Raw genomic sequence first — 24,253 nt, 5'->3', positions numbered from 1 at the left:
TGCAATATATGATGTTTATAAATTTTTATAAAATCAACAAATGGACTTTGGACTAAAATGTCTACAACATTCTGTAGAAGCACAAACTCTACATATAAGGTGTAATTTGCATGTAAATTGATTAATAAATGAAAGCTGAGAAACACCTTGAAGTTGTAAATTACTTACCTGAGTAAAATAAGATCAAAGTTCGGCCACCTGTAGCCGAGTTTGACATCGACCTATTTCGTTCATAATTGGCACCCTTGCAGATAGGCATCCATTGAGCAAGGTGTGCAAGTTCCATGCACATCCCCTGATAACAAACGAAAAAAAAAATTGAAAAAAAAAAAAAAAAAAATATTCATATATATATCCTGCACATACATATTACAATTATTACAAAATACCAAATTATAACACTAAAACATACTAACCTATTGACATTGGTCCGAATTGTGGGTCCTCAAGGTGGCACTGCATTGGGCACTAGTAGGCACCTGCATGATTGCTGGATCACCTTCCTCAGGAGCCTGTCTCGGCTTGTTGGAGGGAGGGAGGTCTAGGAAGGTGTGTGAGGAGGGTCTAGGAGGGTTGAGGAAGGTGTGTGAGGAAGGTTGAGGAAGGTTGAGGTGGTGTGAGAGGAAGGTTGAGGAGGTGTGGTGCGCCAAAATCTCTCACTGGATAATACTCTTCGCGCTAAAGCGGCTTTCTTTTACCGATAAAGACGGCGACCGGGTGCCAGATTTGCTGCTCTTATCTTCTGGCACTATCTCTTTATAAGAGTTTGTGCAGTAGACGCAAAATTGCGCTATTAGGAACGATAATGGAGCGCGCATCAGAACATATCCGCACTCTATCAGACACACGAGGTGACTGGGGGCTGGGACCTCCCCTATAGCACAGCAAGGGATGAGAAGGTTGCCAATGAGTGTATATTTACTCCTTATGCATACATCGATATTTACGACGTTATTACGAAAAATTTGACGTTTAGAACGTACGACGCAATACTCTTGGCGTGCCACAGCCGCGGGGCACCGGATTCTGCACAATTACGCATGGAAATGTACCATAAATACTTTAATTTATATCATAACATTATCGGGTTTGCGCCAAAGTGTTGCCAGAACGTTGTAGTATTTTTATAAATTTTTCAAAAAGATTCGATTTTTCCGAATTTTTGCGTTTGATAAGCCCCCAAATGCTTGTGTGCTTTGCAAAATTAAAGTAATTACAGTGAATTCTTAACTAACATATACAGTGCAGTAAGTGTTTAGTATTCTGAGGAACATTTAAGTGCAACCCGTTCTCGCAAATTTAATAAGTCAATATTGACTTATTAAATATGTGCATAGGTGACATACTTAACATAATAGTTTCCCTTGAAAAGCTTCATAGAAAACACCGACCTTACCTAACCTACTTAGTATGTTAAGATAAGCATCTTATTGCTTCGTAATTACAATTATTACCTAACCTATACCTATAATAGGTTAAGTAACAATTGTAATGACGAAGCTATAAGATGCTTATTTTAACATACTAAGTAGGTTAGGTAAGGTCGGTGTTTTCTATGAAGCTTTTCAAGGGAAACTATTATGTTTAGTATGTCACCTATGCACGCAACTAATAAGTCAATACTGACTTATTAAATTTGCGAGAACGGGTTGTTGAGTGATAAGTTTACTTTTATACAGTAAAAATGGCAAATATACCTCAGTTTCCTGCATTTGATCCTGATTGTGACCAGACAAACCTGTCACAGAGGTGGACCAAATGGCTTAAAAGGTTTGAAAATTTGTTGATAGTTTCAGACATCAAAAGTGCTGAAAGAAAACGTGCCTTTCTACTTCATTATGCAGGTGATTGAGTTTGTGACATCTTTGACACACTGGAAGACACTGGTGGTGCCAAAGACTATGACATTGCCAAAGCCAAATTAACTGAGCACTTCAAACCAAGACAAAATACTGCAATGGAAATTATGCATTTCAGGAGAGCCCGACAACTCTCTAATGAAACTGTGCATCAATACCACACACGTCTGCAGGGTTTAGCAGCCCATTGTGAGTTTGCTGATGTTGAAAAAGAAATCAAACAGCAAATAATTGAAACATGCACATCTACACGTCTCCGTCGAAGAGCTCTAGAACTTGTTGATGATGACAGTTCTCTTACTAAGATACTGGGTATTGCTCGTCGAATGGAAGATGCTGCACGTGATGCTCGTGTCATGGAGTGCAGTGCCAACAACGGTTCTGCCACTGTTACTAACAGTGATGAGGTACCTAAGGTTCAGGGAGGACACCGTGATAATAGAAGATATCATGGCAAACCTATCAGCAAATTTAGCCGAGAACCACATCACAACTGGAGTCTTGGAGCAAGACTAAAGCAGTCACAACGACCCACATCAGAGGGTGTCAACAATAAATGTTACAATTATGGAGGAGACTACCCACACCAAGATAATGTTTGTCCTGCTCAAGGTAAGAAGTGCTATGAGTGTGGAAAACTAGGTCATTTTGGTCCTATGTGTCGTTCTGCACTAAAGAAACCACAGTCAGTGAATAAAAGCACTGTAGGAGGATCAGGTCATAGGGGTCGAGGTGGTAAACGCAATATTGCACCTCATATCCAAAATGTTAATAATGTACAAGACAACATGTTATTACAACCAGTCTCAAATGACAGTGAATGTGATTACATTTATGGAGTACAAGCAATCACAGAATGGAATTATCTTCCAAACAACCCAGAGACTATAGTATACATTGCTGGTATTTGTCTCAAAGTTCTTATTGACACTGGATCAAACATTGACACCATTGCTGAATGTCACTATGAGAAATTTAAAAAACAGTTCCCAAAGCTTGAAAACTACAATGGTAAAGCCACTGCCTATGCTTCAAAGGTAGCCTTGCCAGTGATTGGAACTTTCACTGCAGAGATTAAGTCAAAGAATACAATGCTCACTACTACATTCCATGTTGTTAGGAATGCAAAGGAGTCTCTACTCAGTTACAAGACTTCAACCATATTGGGGCTACTTCAGCTTTCTAATGCTGTAGCAGTGGAATCTGCAAACAATGTTGATGGTATTGTTGCTGAATTTTCTGATCGATTTGAATCCATAGGTTGTTATACTGATTGCAAAGTACATCTGCATATCAACCCAGATGTAATTCCAGTTGCCCAACCACATCACCGACAGCCATTCCATACTCGCAAGAAAGTCGATGGATAGGCTGATGGAATGGAACTAGATATCATTGTACCAGTAACAGGCCCAACACCATGGGTAAGCCCAATTGTCACTCCACCAAACCCGAAGAATCCAGATGAGATACGCATCTGTGTGGACATGCGTGTTCCCAACAAGGCAATAATGCGTGAACGCCATCCTACACCCACTGTAGGTTAATATGATATACCGCCTGAATAGTGCAACTGTATTCAGCAAGTTAGATTTAAACAAGGGCTATCATCAGCTTGAACTTGATGATGAGAGTCGCTTCATCACAACGTTTACGACACATCGAGGTCTGTATAGGTACAAGCGCCTGAGTTTTGGTATTAACAGTGCTGCCGAGGTATTCCAGCACATCATCAGCCAGGTATTGCGAGATATACCTAATGCTGACAACATGTCTGATGACATCATTGTTTATGGCCGTACCCAAGCTGAACACGACAAAGCTCTTCGTGCAACATTGCAATGCCTACGAGACAAAAATCTGACGCTAAGCCGAGCAAAGTGTGAGTTCAGTCAACATAAAATTGAATTCTTTGGACATGTACTTAGTGACAAAGGTCTGTCTCCAGATCCTAAGAAAGTTGCAGATATCAAGAATGCTGCACCTCCTTCAACGTCCACTGAGTACATAGTTTTCTGGGAATGGCAAACTATTGTTCTCGCTTCATTCCAGATTTTGGTACCATTACGAAGCCTCTACGTGAGCTCCTGAAGAAAAATGCATCATGGTACTGGAGCGATATCGAGCAAAATGCATTTGATGCTGTGAAAGATGCACTAATAGAGAATGCGACTGCTGCGTACTTTGATCCATCAATGGACACTGAGTTAACTGTGGATGCTAGTCCTCTTGGTTTAGGTGCTGTGTTAGCCCAACACAAATCTGGTGAGGCAGATTCCAGAGTAGTAATTGCCTATGCCAGCCGTTCTCTCACAGATGTTGAGCAACGATATAGTCAGACAGAGAAGGAAGCTCTTGCTCTTGTATGGGGCTTTGAACACTTCAATGTGTATCAGCTTGGTGCACCCTTCAACACCATAGTCACTGACCACAAACCGTTGGAGACCATCTTCAATAATCCAAAGTCCAAACCACCAGCTCGCATTGAGAGATGGGCTCCTTGTCTGCAACCATACAACTTTACGGTGAAATACAAGCCGGGTGCAGGCAATCCCGCTGATTACATCAGTCGACATCCTGCCAACAGTTTCACCATCACCAAGCATCAGCAAGTTGCCGAGGAATATGTACACTCTGTAACCTGTGATGCAGTCCCTAAGGCTCTCACTCTTGATGAAATCCGTACTGCAACCCTAGAGGACCCAACTCTGCAAGCAACAGTGGATGCATTGACTAAGAAAAAGTTTCCACGCATCCCACCCGCAGGAGTTGACCAAGATGCATTCAAAGCACTTAAACGCATCCAGACAGAATTAAGTGTTACGCAACAACGCGACACTGTGCTGCGAGGTACTCGTATCACCATTCCAGCTGTTCTCCAGCAACGTGCTCTGAAGCTTGCACATCAAGGACACCAAGGTCTTGTTAGGACCAAACAGCTGCTACGAGAAAAGGTGTGGTTTCCTGGCATTGATCGTCAAGCAAAGGATATGCATGATGCCTGTGTCCTTTGCCAAGCTACAGTGGATACTTCAAGACCAACACCTCTACGACCTTCACCACTACCTGCTGCACCATGGACGGAAGTATCGATGGACTTCTGTGGACCGCTACCAACTGGAGAGTACTTGATGGTAGTCATTGATGATCACTCACGTTATCGAGAAGTAGAAATCATCACTTCCACATCTGCAAAGGCTGTCATCCCGAAACTCGACAAGATCTTTTCAAACTTTGGCATTCCTGAAGTTGTCAAGACAGACAATGGACCGCCATTCAATGGACAAGACTTCGTCAACTTTGCTGAGCATATTGAATTCAAACACCGCCGTGTGATGCCACTACATCCTCAAGCAAATGGAGAAGTCGAGAGATTCATGGAACCTCTCATGAAAGCGGTACGCAGTGCTCATGCCGAAGGACGATCCTAGAAACCAGCTATGTATGCTTTTCTCAGGAACTACTGTGCAACACCGCATGGAACACTGGGCAAGTCGCCTGGTGAAATCTTGTTTGGACGTCCTATGAGAATCGCACTACCTGTCATGCCAGCTGAGGTAACGGATAAACGTCTCGCTCAGAAGGATGCACTAGCCAAGGGCAAAATGAAAATTGCTCATGATCAACGTGCAAAGGAACATTTCATAAAGGTTGGAGACACAGTTCTAGTTAAAAAGAAAAAAGAGGGAAAGCGAGATATGCCGTATGATATGATCTGGCAGGGATACCACCACCGCACGAACTGCAATTAAAAATCGGCGTGCCAATTATCATGTTACGAAATATCAACCAGCGAAAGCTTAGCAACGGCACGCGGCTTGCAGTAAAAAATTATTCAGCAACGTCGTAGAAGCAACAATCTTGACAGGATCTTTCAAAGGTGAAGATGTCCCCATTCCTCACATTCCTATGATTCCAACGGATTTGCCATTTCAATATAAGAGATTGTAATTCCGAATTCGACTGGCGTTTGCAATCACCATCAACAAAGCTCAGGGTCATTCTTTAGAATTGTGCAATTTAGATCTAGACACAGATTGCTTCTCACAATTATATGTTGCGTGTTCTAGAGTCGGCAATCAGACAATCTCTATATCTTCACAGACAGTGGAACAAGAAAAAATTATTGTATACCCACAGAGATTGTGAAATTAAACATGTTAGAAACGTGCATTTTCTCTTTTCTTTCTTTTCCATTTAACCAAACTAAGCCACAGTAATGTGTGGCGGTTACAGCTAGTATATATATAAAAACTGAAATGTTTGTTTGTTCAAAATCGCTAATCTCTGAAAGTTCTTCACCGATTGCTTTAAAATTTAGACACAAAGTTCCATTCGCATCCGTGCATGTTCTTATGTACATACTATATAGATGTCACATCTATGCCGGGAAAGAATGTGCTTTTTTGAAAAACGGTGTTTTTCATGTGTTTTTCATGTGAGGGAAATCTTCGAAACCTCTTTACCGTTTTCTTTTTAATTTTGACTCAAGGTTGCATTCAAATAGGCGCATGTTTTTTTATTTACCTACTACATTCATGCCTCACCTGTGACAGGAAAAAACATGATTTAAAAAAAAAAACAGCACCATCTGTTAGACGTAAGACCAAACACATTGTAATTTCTAAGTAAATAAGTAAGTAATTATCAAAAGAAGTCACCAAATTGGGAAGGCTATGTAACACCATCAAATGTGCAGAATAATCAGAGGGCGCTAAATATCACCTAAGATGCCAATACGAGAGCAGAAATGCATAAGGCGAACGATATCAAAAGTATCCGAATCATCAAGAACACTTTCGAGAGACAAGCAACCACGGGGGACAGTCGAAAAAGAAAACACATGCTTGTCCCGGAAGTCAGGACATTCAATAAGGATATGCATGGCAGTAAGTGGGACAATGCAATTAGGACAGTAAGGAGCAAGGCAGCGCTCCATCAAGTGACCATGAGTTAATTAAGCGACTATGGCCAATACACAACCTCGCCAGAGCCATTTCCCATCGCCGGTTATGGTGGCAGGAGGACAGCATAATGGCCACACAACTTTTAAGAGTACGTAGTTTGTTACCAGTAACAGACGATCAACAAGCCTGCCAATGGGTAAGTAGGGAGTTTAACGATGTAGACTGTCCCCTCCATTTTGGGATGGAGGTATTTCGGCCCCGTCGAAAGTTGTAATAACGTTGCAGGAACGTTTGAGGCAATATAGGGTGGTGGAAGGGGACGTGTTGCTAGATGTACGATAAATATAGGAAGAGAGAGGTGCGTAAGGTTGTGTGAAAATTGTGTGAGAACGTTGTGGAAGCGTATTGAATGGTTTTCTTGAAGAAGAAGAAAAAGTAAGACTGTGATTGGCTGAGAGATGAAGGGGAGGACCAAGAAGTGGTCGAGTGTAGTGTGTATGGTCGTGAAAGGGTCGAGAGAAGGTCGTGCTGCTTTTTTTTGTTGGAAGATGAGAAGAAAGAGTGTGATTGGAGGAGGGTGTTGAGGGAGGAGTCTGAAGTCAGAAGATGAAGGTGATTGGGTGAAAGATCATAAAATTTGTAAGCTCCTCCCCCAGTATTTTTGTCAGAGAGAGAGAGAGAGAGAGAGAGAGAGAGAGAGAGAGAGAGAGAGAGAGAGAGAGAGAGAGAGAGAGAGAGAGAGAGAGAGAGAGGATTTTGGGGACCGGATGTGTTTTTAGGAGCGTGATGAGAAGATGTAACACAAGGTTAGAATTTAGAACAATATAGAATAAAGAAAAAGGTTCAAAATGAGAGAGAGGGAGAGTATAGGAAGAATAAGTAGCAAACCCCCTAGGAAACAGCAGCAGGAGCAGGAAGCAGCAAGAGCAGGAGTCGTAACAAAAACCTATAGGAAGCAGCCTCAGGAGGAGCAGCCTCAGGAGGAGCAGCCTGAGGAGGAGCAGCCTCAGGAGGAGCAGCCTCAGGAGGAGCAGCCTCAGGAGGAGCAGCCTCAGGAGGAGCAGCCTCAGGAGGAGCTGGAAGCAGCAGGAGCGGGAATAGTAACAAAATCCTGCAGGAAGCAGCAGCAGGAGGAGGAGTAGGAGGAGGAAGCAGCAGCAGCAGCAGAAGGAGGACGAGCGGTAAAAAAAAAATCCAGGAAGGAAGAGGCGGAGCAGGAGTTAAGAAGCATTTTATCAGTAAAATAATGTAAACTTATGTAAGCGGAGCGGTAAGCGTAGAGGTGCTTCTCTGGTGGGGTATAAACGAGTACTGATGTAAGAATGAGCACGCGGTCAGGTGTGGGCCATTAGCGCACGCGAACAGTTCACCCCGGTCATGATCGGTACCTTTGTCTCAGCACTTTTTAAGCCACGCGGTGAGCTAGTCCTGGGCAGGCGTGCTCCCGCGCACACACTCGCCCAGTCAGAGCAGCAGAGAGGCAGTGTAGCTCACTTTAGGGAGGAAGAATATATGTAATAGTTCGAAAACTGTAATATTTAACAGGAGAGCAACCGGAGCGGCACAATTCACGTCTTTTCCAGACCACTTAAAGTAATGCACTAAGAGGCATAATCTCACACACTTGGGGATATTACCGCGCACGCGAACCATATCACACAGTCAATTCTTTGCTTGTGAAGTAAGACACGTGACTCAGGTATGCAGACTATCACCATGCTAGGCGGGCGGGCCTGCGTTCCTGCCATGATAACATGTTTCTTTGTTTCGTTATATGACAAAGAAAGGTGCATTCGCCACGTGTCAGCAGACCTCTGATGTGGAGCTGTAAGCATACGTGCTTTCTCGGTGTAATATAAGACATTACTGAGGGAAGATTTGGAGTGCGCTAACAGGTGTTCCTCATTAGCGCGCACAAACCACTACCTTTGCCTCAACCTCACGGTCAGCCAGGCAGTCGCGCGTACGCGACCACGTGCTACTTCTTTGTTTCGTGTCAGCAGGTTTGTGGTGCAGACCGGTAAGCACACGTGTTTCCCAGGTGAGATATAAACCATTACTGAGGGAAGATGGGGGCATGTGGTCATGTATATCTCATTAGCGCACACAAACCATTACCTTTATCTCAGTAAATTTTTATGCTGAGCTATCCGCTGGTCCCAGAACGTCGTGCGCGCATGCGACCACGCTCACCTTATCATCACACACATACACACACACAGACACACACACACACACACAGACACACACAGACACACACACACACACACACACACACACACACACACACACACACACACACACACACACACACACACACACACACACAGTGTGTGGATTAGTGGATTACATACTGGTGGATTACATACTACATACTGGTGGATTACATACTACATACTGGTGGATTACATACTACATCACAAACACTTACTCAGAGGTAGCGAAAATTACTACAACGTATATATTGACAAATTCATGACGAAGGAGGAACAGATTGCCCACAGAGCAAGCAAACAACAATACAACTCTTCCCATTTGAGAGTAGCTACACACCCCAGTGCTAATCCACCCCATGCTAACCAGCTCACACCTGCTTCTCAGGTCACCCCTTCCCCAAATCAGCCGCCCCTGCTTATCTCCCCAACACATTCCTTGACCCCTCTGACCCCACTGCAGTCAAATTCATCCCACATTCCAAGGACCCCCTCATCACCTCAACCCCCAAAACCTGTCCAGCCCTCATCCCCTCAACCCCCAAAACCCACCCAGCCCTCATCCCCTCAACCCCCAAAACCCACCCAGCCCTCATCCCCTCAACCCCAAGAACCCACCCAGCCCTCATCCCCTCAACACCCAAAGCCTACCCAGCCCTCACCCCTCCTCATCCCCTCTCCTTCCATGTGACCCCCCACCCTTGCGAGGGGGGTGGGCGGTTCCCCCCACCCCCTCTATCCTTCCCCCTCCCAACCTCTCAACCTCTATCTGACTCCCAACCTTACGCTATCTCCCAACCCCTCTATGCCCTCCCTAATCTTCAGACCCAGTATGCCCTTCCTACTCCAGACCTACCTACCCAGGCTTTACCCCAGACCCTCCTACCTACCTTCCTAGAAGCCCAGCCCTCAGTAGCCCCCCAAGCACCCCTCCTGACCTTTTACACCCCCCGGACCCCCCAAGACACCCCTCGGATCCCCCCGGACATCCCCCGGATCCTCCCCGCCCCCAGTCATCCCCCAGACACCCCCCAGATCCCCCAGATCCCCCCTGCCCCCAGTCACCCCCCAGACACACCCCAGATACCCCCAGACCCCCAGAGAAAGGGAGAACTCTGGTACAAGAGTTTCCATGAAGAATCTCAAGGTTTGGTACACCAATGCTGATGGGGTATCTAATAAAGCAGAAGAGATAAAAGAAAGAGTGAGTGAAGCAGATCCTGACATAGTTGCAATTGTGGAAACTAAAATTAATGACATGATCTCAGATGCAATCTTTCCTGAAGGGTACCAGGTGATACGAAAAGAGAGGACACAGAGACAGGGAGGGGGAGTAGCACTCCTAATAAAGCGGAAATGGAAGTTTGAAGACCTGGGAAATCGAGTTACCAATGAGTGCACAAGCTTCATACATGGAACTCTGACAGTAGATGGGAGGAAGATTGTGATCTTTGTAATCTACAATCCCCCACCAAACAGTAGAAGACCCAGGCAGGAGTATGATGACAACAACAAAGCATGTATAGATGAACTGCAGAAGGCAGCAACACTAGCCCACAGAATGAGAGCGAAGCTGCTGATCATGGGGGACCTAAATCATGGAGAGATAAATTGGGAATCAAGGAATCCCCATGGAGGGGACGAAACGTGGGGAGCAAAACTAGTAGATGTTATAGACAGGAATTTCCTGACACAACATGTGAAGGAAGACACAAGGGAAAGAGGAGGAGATGCACCGAGCCTATTAGACCTGATTTTCACCCAGAACGAAGAAGATATCGAGAATTTAGAGCATGAAATACCTCTAGGGGCCAGTGACCATTGTGTCCTAGACCTAGATTCAGGAAGCTCTGTGTATTTCTTCGTAAGTGGGTTTGCTAAGAAGGTTCCTAAGTGCGCCCTAAGAAGATGCTTAGGTGCGATTCAATAAGGTCCACTTAGGAAGAAAATTGTTGGTTCACCTGCGTGCCGAGAGAGGTCACTACTGTGTTTCGTTTGGCCAATCAGAGAGCAGCAACATTCTTCATATTGAAGATTTAGCGCTGGCTTATCGGAGCTCTACTGCCTCCTATTTACGTCGAATTTTCTTATAAAATTAGTATATTTCGAAGTAAAACAATGTTTTTTCAACTTCTACAGCCAGCACCGACATTGTATTAAACAAATATGTTACATTTGTTGTTTACGTACGTAATTCTAAGAGATACTGTGTAGCTGTCCTTGTTGCTCGGAAGATGCGCTGACAATCATTGTATATATTTACTGAATTTACCTAAGGGCCACTAACTATCTAGTGGCCTCGAAGAGGACAGAAAGCCGGCGGCTTGTTAAAGGGTCCGCCAATTGTCTTAATGATATTTTTTAGCTGGAATTTGGCATTTACGGCTTCAGCGGGTAGGCGGTTCCATGAGTTTATAGCTCTCTTGGTGGAAAAAAAACATCTGTTTTCAGTCCTACTTGAGAGAACATACTCTCCAACACTATATCTGTGATTGTCCTGTTATCAGTGACTTCATACCAAATGGTATGAGGTATTTTGAGCTCTGTAATTACTTCATACACTCAGGAATATTGGAAGATATTCTTGTGCTGCACCCAGATTTTGCCAGTGGGGGCTAATAGATCAGCATTAAGTATTTTGTTCTCTCCTAATTCCATGTATAACTGGTCATCCTGTGAGGTGATGATGTTGGATGAGCTTGTAGCTGGTTTTTGATCTACACTGTGTGGTCCTTTATACACAATAGGGAAGCAGCACATTGCTGTGTATACCTAAACATGTTTAAAAATACATTGTTTGAGAGGAGTCTGGTAGAAACTGGTAAGAGTAATTATAATATAATATTTCCATGATTCAGTGCTTACCTCTTGTGAAAATTGCTTAGAGTTGTTTAGTCAGAGTTTATTTGTTTTTTTGTATTGAGGATGGTATTTTCTAAATTGATTCCATGTACAGTATGTCTAACCATCCTGTGAGATGGGAGTATTAGATAAACTTATAGCTAGTTTTTTATCTACACTGTGTAATATTCCATATAGAATAGGGTAGTAATACATTGTTGTGTATACCTAATCATCTTAATAAAAAAATCAGTAATATAGATTTTAAATTATAGTTTGTATTATTACAAATTCAGTACTGTATTATCCTTATTAAATCATGTTGACCATGGATCATTAAGATCTCATGTTGATATGTAATAGTCATATTTCTTTTGAACTGCTAATCCATGCTAATCATTCATTAAATTGTGCATTATGTCTCAATTTTTCACTTCCTTGGATATACTGTACAGTACAAAAAGATAGGATAAAAATAAACTTGTAATATTTCTTTCATTATATTTTTCATTTAAATAACTCCCTTAATATTTTTACAGCTGACAGGATTTGTTTTACCATACAGTATTATAGTCTGATGGTTGGTGGTGGTGTCGTCGTTGATCCTTCTCTACGGACAACCCAACCCACAACTCGGTAGAGTGCTTATACCTCTCTAGGAGATCACACTAGGCGCTTCTGGCTCTTGGAGAGGGGCTCAACGTCACACGTTTAGGGGATGCGGCTCCAACACTTAGCCTCGTTGTCACGTGCACACACCCACTCGAGCCGCCGTGACTCCCCACTCTCTCCTTATGAGATATGATCTCCTGAATCCCCTATGACTTGCTAGTATTACCTCCTACCCTGTCCACAGCAGTGGTTCTTGGTTCTTTCTCTCTCTCTCTCTTCTTCTGTACTATTTCATGGGAAGCCTCACTAGGACAAGGGCAAACACCAGCAAATTGGGATACATTTACTGGACAAAGCACATACACGATACATACACACATATAATAATAATGAATCCTATACTCTATAATATTACAATCAGGTTGCACTCCAACATCATCAGAACTCTATCATCAGCTTATCAAGTGGTACCCTATCTCCTGGTTCACCACCTGATACTATCAACCTCCTCAAGTAGATCAAGTATACATACACTGTTGCACTACCAACAAGAGAAATATATATATATCTATAAATGTGTACAAAGAAAATCAGCATTTGAATGCAATAACATATATCAGTATAAATGTTCATTGATACACAACGATGATCAATCGATCACTCTATCAGTCCTAGAACGCATACGTCTGTAGGTAATCCAGCCTACGACTGTAACTCTAAACTTCAGTATAAAACACTCCTTGACATAAGAATGCAAACAACCACTCACCTCTCACTGCGTCTTGCACACTAATGACAACCAAACACTATCAACTCCCTACAAGTAATCCACCAGAACTTCCCTTCCACCTCTGGAAGTTCACTACCCTGATATCTTCAGGTTCTTCTGGGCTTCACTACCAGGATCCTCTGCAGCTCCTCCAGGCTGCTATCATGAAGTTTCCTTGAGCAACTATGGTGCTTCACCCTTCTGCTGGGGTCCTCCACAGCTCTCCTGGCTGCTACGCCATGAAGTTTCCTCGAGCAATTATGGTGCTTCACCACCTCTACAGAAGCACGTGACACTCCTCTTCACTGCTTCTCACAGCTCGACGTCCTCTGCTCCACTACCTTGGAGTCTCATCAACTACTTCATCTGTGCTGGCTTCGAAGTTCTCAGCAACTTCTTCCCCAAAGACAAACCTGCAACCCATTGACACTCCAATAAAATTGTTTCCCCTTTAACACATAAACAAAAATAACCACACAATATGCTTGCCTCAAACCTCTATCTGTCCTCTACATACAGTGAGAGTGGACTCCCCCGTTTTGGGCGGGTCCATACTCCACCTCGCCCGGCGGCGGTCCTCAATCACGCTGGAAGGGTCCTTCGCCGTCAGGAGCCAGGCTCCCTCAGTTGTCCGCTCGCGCTCAGAGGGGACGGACGTCGCTCCGTGTTCCTCCCTCTCCACTCTCTTATTTCAGGCCTTCTGCCTGATTAAAACATGTCTAACTTATCAATAACTGTTGCTACTGTCGCTGGGCACACGACCAACTACAAGCAATCACTATGAACTGGCGTATATCGTGCTTACCACAGATCGTCTGGTCGAGGGCGCTCCTTCCTCTGACGAGGCTTGGTCAGGGCGCTTCCACGGCCCACAATAATGTCTCTGGCCGGCTTGATACTCTCTTCTTCGACCAGGACTTGAGACCACAACGTTCCCAGCTCAGCTCCACAGCTGGCACGTCTACACACTTCTCTTCTCTTCGAGATATATCACAAGGGGTTCCCCTTCTGGCGGGAGCTCGAACGGAGCGCGGCTTTCCCCTGCGATGTCTGGCACTCAAGTGAGGTCAAAGCCCCTCCAGAAGCGAGCCTCACGCCTCCAGCAAAATGTCCACATCTCCTAGCCAGTCATTTATCTGTTTTCTTCTTCATTGCCCAAAATCTCAAACTGTTATACATATCCAAGCAACTATTTTACATATGGGTTATCACCTCAATATTTGCTAGACCTTCTAATCAGGTCAGGCTTGCTGAATAACTCTCAAGGAGGGAGACTCGTTTCTCCTGCAGGCTGAGATCATAACACTCCCCTCCCCTTATTTTTGAGAGTTATTCCAGTGGCAAAGCTCGGGATAATACATCCGCCACCACACTGTCTCGTTCTTCAACCGATTGGTTCGACCGGTTGATCTGCTTACGTACCCCCTTAGGAGTCTACAATTAGTTCGTTGCACCTTGCAACATCTGGCTCACAACTCTCCAGAAACATGATCTTTTCATAAACGATCTGACCTCTCTGGCACCTCTTGGCTAGGCTGTCCTCCTTGGACGCCTGCACTCCATCGGTCCACTCTACTTACTGTCTCCACCCTCCGTTTTCTCGACTTTTTCTCTTCACATCCAGAGTCAGACATCTACTGTCTGTACCTCCTCTGTCGTCTTCACACTTCCATCTACTGCCGTTATACTTTCGTCTCCTGTCATCATACTTCACTCCCTCGTCTTCACCGACGATACTCCCTTTCGTCTCCTCATTTATCCGAGACATCCTGTTTGACTTCCATCGAGTCCTCGGCTTTCTTCTACTCCTCCATGCTTGTATCATCTTCCTCTTCTCACACTTCTCACCTCTATACAACTCCATTTCTTCTCTTTCAACTCTTCTTCGTTCCCTAAAAGTTTCTTCGAGCATTGTACTACATCCAACAGCACTCGAACGTACATGTCGCTTTATCTCTCCTAGAGTGCTCGTAAGCATCTCTCCACACATACTGTCTCTTCTCCTTTCATTTTCTCGGCTATTACTCTTCTTCACTATCTCTCCTCCACGTTTTCTGTGAAACATGTCAACTCTTGACATCTCCCACAACTTAACTCCACTATCCATATGCCTCTGTGCTCGTGGACAACTTGACGCTCTACTCTCGTCCTCAGTATGTCCACATCTTTCCTCATTCCTACTCAGCACAGTTGCATTCGTCTTCCGACCCTTAATTTCAGCAGTCTGGGCTCTACTCAGGTCCGCTCTCTTCACATGAGTCTTCCTCGGCTGGGCCATCTTCACTTTTGACCTCACCAAGACTTCATTCTCCTGGGCTGGACCTTCATCAAACAGCCACGCTATATCTACGTCGATATCTTCTACCGGTTTAATCGACACTGTCTCATCTTCTCCAGCGTCTTCCTTGTCGGCCACCTCTGCCTTCATCACTACCGAGACAGGGTACTCAATGGCTTGGCGGTCTCCTGACTCATCTCCTCGGATGTCAGTCAGGTTCACACTCTCAGGTGTCCCACCCGTGCCGTGGCCTTCTGGGCACTCCTCTGGCACAGTCTCCGTCATGACTCTTGTCAACACCTTTGTCCCGCACAAGTCATTCCCCAGGATCACTTGGACTCCTGGAATAGGTATGTCGGGGCACACTACCAACATCACCTCTGCCGACACATATTCCGACCTTAGCTGGACAGTGCATACGGGCATGTCACTCTCCGACAATAACCCATATACTTTCATCTTACTCCTGCCAGCTAACCGTCGATTATTCCCAATCAGGCTTCTCATAATCAAGCTCTGATTAGCTCCGGTATCTCTTAAGATACCCACTTCTACCTCAGGTTGGCTTCCTATACTGATCCAACCTTTGCTCATGAACGGCCTATACCTCTCGTTCACTAAGTTTGGTCTCTGTGGTTTGTCTTGGAACACAGTGGCATATTTACCTCGGGGGTCACACATGGCCAGGGTCACAACTCTCTTGCCCTGCCGACAGTCTCGCATCACGTGACCCAATCCGTTATAATTGTAACATCTCATCTGGGAAAAGTCTCTTCTATATGTACCAGAGTAGCTCTGACTCTGCCCACTCGTATTGGAATTCCTCGGGCCAGACGTACTACTCGTACTCTGTGGAGCTTTACTGGACTCTTGATTCCCTGGATAACGATTAGTTTCTCGTTTGGCTCCTCCATCCTCACTTTCAGACGAAGTGCGCGACCTACTCTTCTGAGTTTTAGGGTACTTACTTTTATCTGCCCCTTTATCAAAATTCTTCTCACCCCAGACTCTTCTGGGTCTTTCATAATTTCTTCCTCCCTAGACTCCATTGGGTCTGCCATTGCTGCATCTCGCCTCGCTTCTCACTCTGTTCTCCCTTAAGCTCTTGTATGCTTCAGTAATCATATCCGCCCTATCTGCGGCATCTTTCACCTCCTTTATCCCTGCTTCTTGGATCTTGAACTTTGTTTCGGGATGCATCATCCCCAAAAACTTCTCCATGACCATCAGTTGCTTCAGTTCAGCGTAAGATCCAACTCCAGCAGCCTCAATCCACTTCTGGAATCGTCTTTCCAGATCCCTTGCTGTCTCAGCAAACGTACATGCTCCAACCTTCACCATCTCTCTGAAGCGCTTTCTATAAGCTTCTGGGGTTAACTGAAACGAGCGCAATATGCTGCTCTTTACTGTGGCATAATCCTGGCACTCTTCCAGTGACAATTGGGTGTATGCCTCCCTGGCTGCACCGGTCAATCTCAACTGGACCAGCTGAGCCCATTCCTCCTGTGGCCACTCCTTGATGCTGGCTACTTTTTCAAAATGCTCGAAGAAGCTCTCTGCCTCTTCGGGAACAAACAAGGGAATGTCCTTCTCCCTAACCCTAACATCTGGTGAATGTGATACCTGGGTGGTGCTCTCTGGCAGCCCATGTTCAATCCTTTGCTCAGCCAAGGTTCTATTCGCTTCTATCTGCATTTGTTTTGTTCTCTCTTTTTCTTTTCCGATCTGGGCTTTTTCTTTTTCGACCTCTAGTCTTGCTTTCTCTTTTTCTTTCTCTTGTTCCAACTCCAGTTCCCTCATTTTGGTTTTCTCTTTTTCTACTTCCCTTTTCATCTGGAGTTCTAACTTCATCTTTTCCAGCTGGAACTGTCTCTCTTTGTCCTCTCGTTGTTACTGCATCTGGAGCTCTAACTGAAATCTTTCCAAGCTCCTATTTCGGCTACTCCTGCTACTGCGGCTACTCTTGCTGCTCCTACTCGATCCCTGGGATCTCACTTCATCCTGCCCATCATCCTCCTTTCCACTTTCATCTCCTTTCTGGGCTCCTTGCTCTGCCGCTGCACTTTTGGCTCTTAACTGCCTCAGGATCTCATCCTTCATCCCAGCTACTTTAGATGCTTTCAACCTAATGCCACATTTTTCTGCTATTTGTTTCAATTGATCCCTCGTGCAACCTTCTAAGTCCTCAGGCTTGCCTGACTCCACAAACGCTTGCATCTTATCCATCTTGTCCTGTGAGTCTTCCCAAGAGAGAGAGTAAACACCTGTGGTCACACAGTTTATCTATTTCAGCAAGGGTGCACAAATCCACTCTTGGACAGGGTGTGGGTGTGTCAGTTCACTCTCCCGGACACAGGCCCCCAATTTATTATAGTCTGTTGGTTGGTGGTGGTGTCGTCGTTGATCCTTCTCTACGGACAACCCAACCCACAACTCGGTAGAGTGCTTATACCTCTCTAGGAGATCACACTAGGCGCTTCTGGCTCTTGGAGAGGGGCTCAACGTCACACGTTTAGGGGATGCGGCTCCAACACTTAGCCTCGTGTTCACGTGCACACACCCACTCGAGCCGCCGTGACTCCCCACTCTCTCCTTATGAGATATGATCTCCTGAATCCCCTATGACTTGCTAGTATTACCTCCTACCCTGTCCACAGCAGTGGTTCTTGGTTCTTCTCTCTCTCTCTCTTCTTCTGTACTATTTCATGGGAAGCCTCACTAGGACAAGGGCAAACACCAGCAAATTGGGATACATTTACTGGACAAAGCACATACACGATACATACACACATATAATAATAATGAATCCTATACTCTATAATATTACAATCAGGTTGCACTCCAACATCATCAGAACTCTATCATCAGCTTATCAAGTGGTACCCTATCTCCTGGTTCACCACCTGATACTATCAACCTCCTCAAGTAGATCAAGTATACATACACTGTTGCACTACCAACAAGAGAAATATATATATATTCTATAAATGTGTACAAAGAAAATCAGCATTTGAATGCAATAACATATATCAGTATGAATGTTCATTGATACACAACGATGATCAATCGATCACTCTATCAGTCCTAGAACGCATACGTCTGTAGGTAATCCAGCCTACGACTGTAACTCTAAACTTCAGTATAAAACACTCCTTGACATAAGAATGCAAACAACCACTCACCTCTCACTGCGTCTTGCACACTAATGACAACCTAACACTATCAACTCCCTACAAGTAATCCACCAGAACTTCCCTTCCACCTCTGGAAGTTCACTACCCTGATATCTTCAGGTTCTTCTGGGCTTCACTACCAGGATCCTCTGCAGCTCCTCCAGGCTGCTATCATGAAGTTTCCTTGAGCAACTATGGTGCTTCACCCTTCTGCTGGGGTCCTCCACAGCTCTCCTGGCTGCTACGCCATGAAGTTTCCTCGAGCAATTATGGTGCTTCACCACCTCTAAAGAAGCACGTGACACTCCTCTTCACTGCTTCTCACAGCTCGAGGTCCTCTGCTCCTCTACCTTGGAGTCTCATCAACTACTTCATCTGTGCTGGCTTCGAAGTTCTCAGCAACTTCTTCCCAAAGACAAACCTGCAACCCATTGACACTCCAATAAAATTGTTTCCCCTTTAACACATAAACAAAAATAACCACACAATATGCTTGCCTCAAACCTCTATCTGTCCTCTACATACAGTGAGAGTGGACTCCCCCGTTTTGGGCGGGTCCATACTCCACCTCGCCCGGCGGCGGTCCTCACTCACGCTGGGAGGGTCCTTCGCTGTCAGGAGCCAGGCTCCCTCAGTTGTCCGCTCGCGCTCAGAGGGGACGGACGTCGCTCCGTGTTCCTCCCTCTCCACTCTCTTATTTCAGGCTTTCTGCCTTATTAAAAACATGTCTAACTTATCAATAACTGTTGCTACTGTCGCTGGGCACACGACCAACTACAAGCAATCACTATGAACTGGCGTATATCGTGCTTACCACAGATCGTCTGGTCGAGGGCGCTCCTTCCTCTGACGAGGCTTGGTCAGGGCGCTTCCACGGCCCACAATAATGTCTCTGGCCAGCTTGATACTCTCTTCTTCGACCAGGACTTGAGACCACAACGTTCCCAGCTCAGTTCCACAGCTGGCACGTTTACACACTTCTCTTCTCTTCGAGATATATCACTAGGGGTTCCCGTCTGGCGGGAGCTCGAACGGAGCGCGGCTTTCCCCTGCGATGTCTGGCACTCAAGTGAGGTCAAAGCCCCCTCCAGAAGCGAGCCTCACGCCTCCAGCAAAATGTCCACATCTCCTAGCCAGTCATTTATCTGTTTTCTTCTTCATTGCCCAAAATCTCAAACTGTTATACATATCCAAGCAACTATATTACATATGGGTTATCACCTCAATATTTGCTAGACCTTCTAATCAGGTCAGGCTTGCTGAATAACTCTCAAGGAGGGAGACTCGTTTCTCCTGCAGGCTGAGATCATAACAACAGGTGCATTATTTGTTAAAAAAAATTTGGTTTATTGTTACACACAATGGTGCTACATAGCCTTCCCAGCTTGGTGCCTTCTTATAATACTTACTGATTAAAAATAAATAATAAATACATTTTATTCAGGAAAAGTACATACAGTTGATTTACAAACATAATGTTGGATTTATAGACAGAGCTAGTACATACAATACCTAAAGCCACTAATACTCATAGCATTTCGGGCAAGGTGTGGGGGGAAAAAAACACAGACTGAAACTTAATAGTAATCGGGATTAGGTATAAATTGTGTTGAAAGAAGGAATAAAAAACACAAAAAGGGGGTTAACATAGCATAAATCAGCAATTGCACATGTTGGTGAACAGCGTTGTTTAAAAAATAGCAAGACATGGGTTGACATTTAGGAGGTAAGTTAGGTTACATGGAGTTAATTAGGTAGTACTTGGTTTAACTCTTAAACTGGTTGAGAGAGGTACAACCTTTGTCATGATTCGGGAGGTCATTCCACATTCTGGGTCCCTTGATTTGTAGAGCACTTCTAGTTTGGTTACACACAGCCAAATTGAGTAACAGGAAGAGGTCTTGGACACAAATTTGTTCATGCTAAATGTAGAGGAATCAGCTGAGTATTCCTCAAATAAAATAAGTTGCCTCAGCTTATAAGGTAAATAAAATAAGCATTTCTCAAATAAGTAGCTGCCTCACCTCACTGCCTTACTGCTACATAGCCTTCCCGGCATGGTGCCTTCTTTTGATAATTACTTGTTCCACACCCAAATTGTATAACAGGAAGAGGTCTTGGACCCCTACTTCCCTCTCTCTTTTTAATAATCTATATAGTCATAATTATAGCTTTAAGTATTCAACGAATAAAGTTTTTGACATTTTTACCGTTCTCCTTACCTAACATCATTTGTGCAGCATATTTTTATTTTATGTCTCACCCAGATTTAATTTCAAAATAAAACCAAACTAAATAAATTAGAAATGGGTATGTATAGCTAAGGTACACCCTTACTACTAGGTGAACAGGGGCATTTGGTGATAGTAAATGATCCCATCAGGCAGGGGTCATCACCTTCTCTCATATTTCATGTTCACCAGTGTTTATTTACTTAATAACTACTGGTATAATATCTTTGCTATTATAAAACTAATTCTACTATCATCAAACACATATTTACTTCAAGTTTCAAGCAGAGAATGCATATATAACTAACACGAAGGATTCCTCTTCACTAGATTCACCAGCTATAATATTTTGGTCATGTTCCAATATCATAAATCTATCCCAGTGTTATGTAGTAGAGAAAAATTGAGTTATATCCAGTTTACGTAAAGCTACATGTGGTCGAAACCACACTTTAATCCCGGAATGAACTTACGAAGGTTTTTCCACTTAGGGTAGTTAATTGAATACGGACGTAGCCGCCACGAAGGCGCTAAGACGGAAAATGCTCTTAGCTAAGAGGAAAAACCTTCGTAAGTACCTTCCTGAATCCGGCCCCTGGTCTTTGACTACATGATGGAATTCAAACTTATGACCATGGGACAAGAGATCTGGGAAAGGAGAGCTGACTACAGGAAAGGGGACTATATGAGGATAAGGGACTATCTGGGTGAAGTGCAGTGGGAGGAAGAAATTAGAGGAAAAAACAGTCCAAGATATGATGGACCTAGTCATACAGAAATGCCAGGAGGCCGAAGAGAGATTTATACCAACGGTAAAGGGAAAAAATAAGAAGGAATATAATAACCCACGGTTTAATAGACAGTGTCAGGAAGCAAAAATGGCCAGCAGGTGGGAGTGGAGGAAGTACAGAAGACAAAGAACAGAGGACAACAGGATCAGATACAACAGAGCTAGGAACGATTACATTAACATAAGACGAACATCGGAAAGGGACTATGAGAACGATATTGCAGTCAAAGCGAAAAAAACAACCTAAGTTACTACACAGTCATATAAGAAGAAAAATGTCGGTGAACGACCAAGTGACAAGACTAAGGAAGACAGAGGGGGGCATATACTGAAAGTGACAAGGAAATTCTGCGAGGCACTGAATGCCAGTTTCCATGGAGTGTTCACTACCGAGCCTGAGCAGCTCCCATTGTTGGAAGGGGTTACCCTAGATAAAAGACTATCAGATATAGAGGTGACAACAGAGGAGGTAATGAAGCAGTTGACAACTCTAGATGCAACTAAAGCAGTTGGACCAGACAAAGTATCACCGTGGATACTAAAAGAAGCAGCACAGGCCCTCAGCGTGCCTCTGGCAATGATCTTTAATAAGTCACTTATGTCAGGAGAATTGCCCAGTTGCTGGAAGAAGGCAAATGTCGTGCCGATCTTCAAGAAAGGTGATAGGGAGGAGGCACTTAACTATAGACCTGTATCACTGACAAGCATCCCCTTTAAAAATAATTGGAAAGAATAATTAGGCTACGACTGGTTGCACACCTGGAGAATATTAGGTTTGTGAACAAACATCAACATGGGTTCTGGACAGGGAAATCGTGCCTAACAAACCTTCTGGAATTCTATGATTAAATAACGAGGATAAGACAGGACAGAGATGGTTGGGCAGACTGCATATTTCTGGACTTGCCAAAAAGCCTTTGATACAGTACCGCACATGAGACTGCTGTTCAAGCTCAAGAGGCAGGCGGGGGTGGGGGGAAAGTCCTAGCATGGATAAGGAACTACCTAACAGGAAGGAGCCAAAGAGTTACGGTAAGGGGCGAGAAGTCGGACTGGCGAATAGTAACAAGTGGAGTACCACAAGGATCGGTGCTGGGACCAATTCTATTTCTTGTATATGTTAACGACATGTTTACAGGCGTAGAGTCCTACATGTCGATGTTTGCGGATGACGCAAAGTTGATGAGAAGAGTTTGTGACAGATGAGGATTGCAGGATCCTCCAAGAGGACCTGAACAGGTTGCAGAGATGGTCAGAGAAATGGCAACTGGAATTCAACACGAGCAAATGTAAAGTTATGGAAATGGGACTAGGAGATAGGAGACCAAAGGGACAGTACACAATGAAGGGGACAGCCTACCTGTAACGACGCGTGAAAGAGACCTGGGGGTGGACGTAACACCTAATCTATCTCCTGAGGCACATATAAATAGGATAACGACAGCAGCGTACTCTACACTGGCAAAAGTTAGAACATCATTCAGAAACCTAAGTAAGGAGGCATTTAGGGCGCTTTACACTGCCTACGTAAGGCCAGTCTAGAGTATGCCGCCCTCATCATGGAGTCCCCATCTGAAGAAGCATATAATGAAACTGGAAAAGGTTCAGAGGTTTGTAACGAGACTCGTCCCAGAGCTACGAGGGATGGTGGTATGAGGAGCGCCTGAGGGAACTGTGCCTTACGACACTAGAAAGAAGAAGGGAGAGGGGGGGACATGATAGGAACGTATAAGATACTCAGAGGGATTGACAGAGTGGACATAGACGAAATGTTCACACGGAATAGTAACAGAACTAGGGGACATGGATGGAAGCTGAAACTCATATGAGTCACAGAGATGCTAGGAAGTTTTTCTTTTAGCGTGAGGAGTAGTGGGAAAATGGAATGCACTTCAGGAACAGGTTGTGGAAGCAAATACTATTCATAATTTTAAAACCAGGTATGATAGGGAAATGGGACAGGAGTCATTGCTGTAAACAGCCGATGCTCGAAAGGCGGGATCCAAGAGTCAATGCTCGATCCTGCAGACACAACTAGGTAAGTACAACTAGGTGAGTACACACACACACACACACACACACACACACACACACACACACACACACACACACACACACACACACACACACACACACACACACACATGCAGCCCCAGCATGGAGTCTATATCTAGTCTATTCTAATGCTCTATCTATATTATTCATTCTAATGCTCTATTCGGCTTTTAGTTAGAGAACAATTCGTCTGCAATCAGTTGTCATACAGAATGCTTTAATTATGGAGAATCGTATTTAATTCTCACACAAATTGGATATAATGTGTTTACTGTAAGGAAATCTGACGCAATGCTGGCGTCAGGTGACGTGAGAATTCTAGCCTACTGCACAGATGAATTATTAGTACATGAGAATTCTACGAGTTGTTAATTTTACTTACTACAATAATTAGCATGGTTAGTAATAAGTAATGAGAATACAACAATGCTGTATTCAGTGTTGGAAATATCCAACAACAGCAACTGGAGGACAGAAAATTATAATAGTAGTCATATATAAACCCCCACCGAATGACAGAAGACC

This window comes from Procambarus clarkii, chromosome 18, assembly GCF_040958095.1.
Source record: "Procambarus clarkii isolate CNS0578487 chromosome 18, FALCON_Pclarkii_2.0, whole genome shotgun sequence".
In the NCBI taxonomy this organism is placed as follows: Eukaryota; Metazoa; Arthropoda; class Malacostraca; order Decapoda; family Cambaridae; genus Procambarus; species Procambarus clarkii.
The sequence above is the reverse complement of the archived record's forward strand: the minus strand, read 5'-3'. Positions refer to the sequence as shown.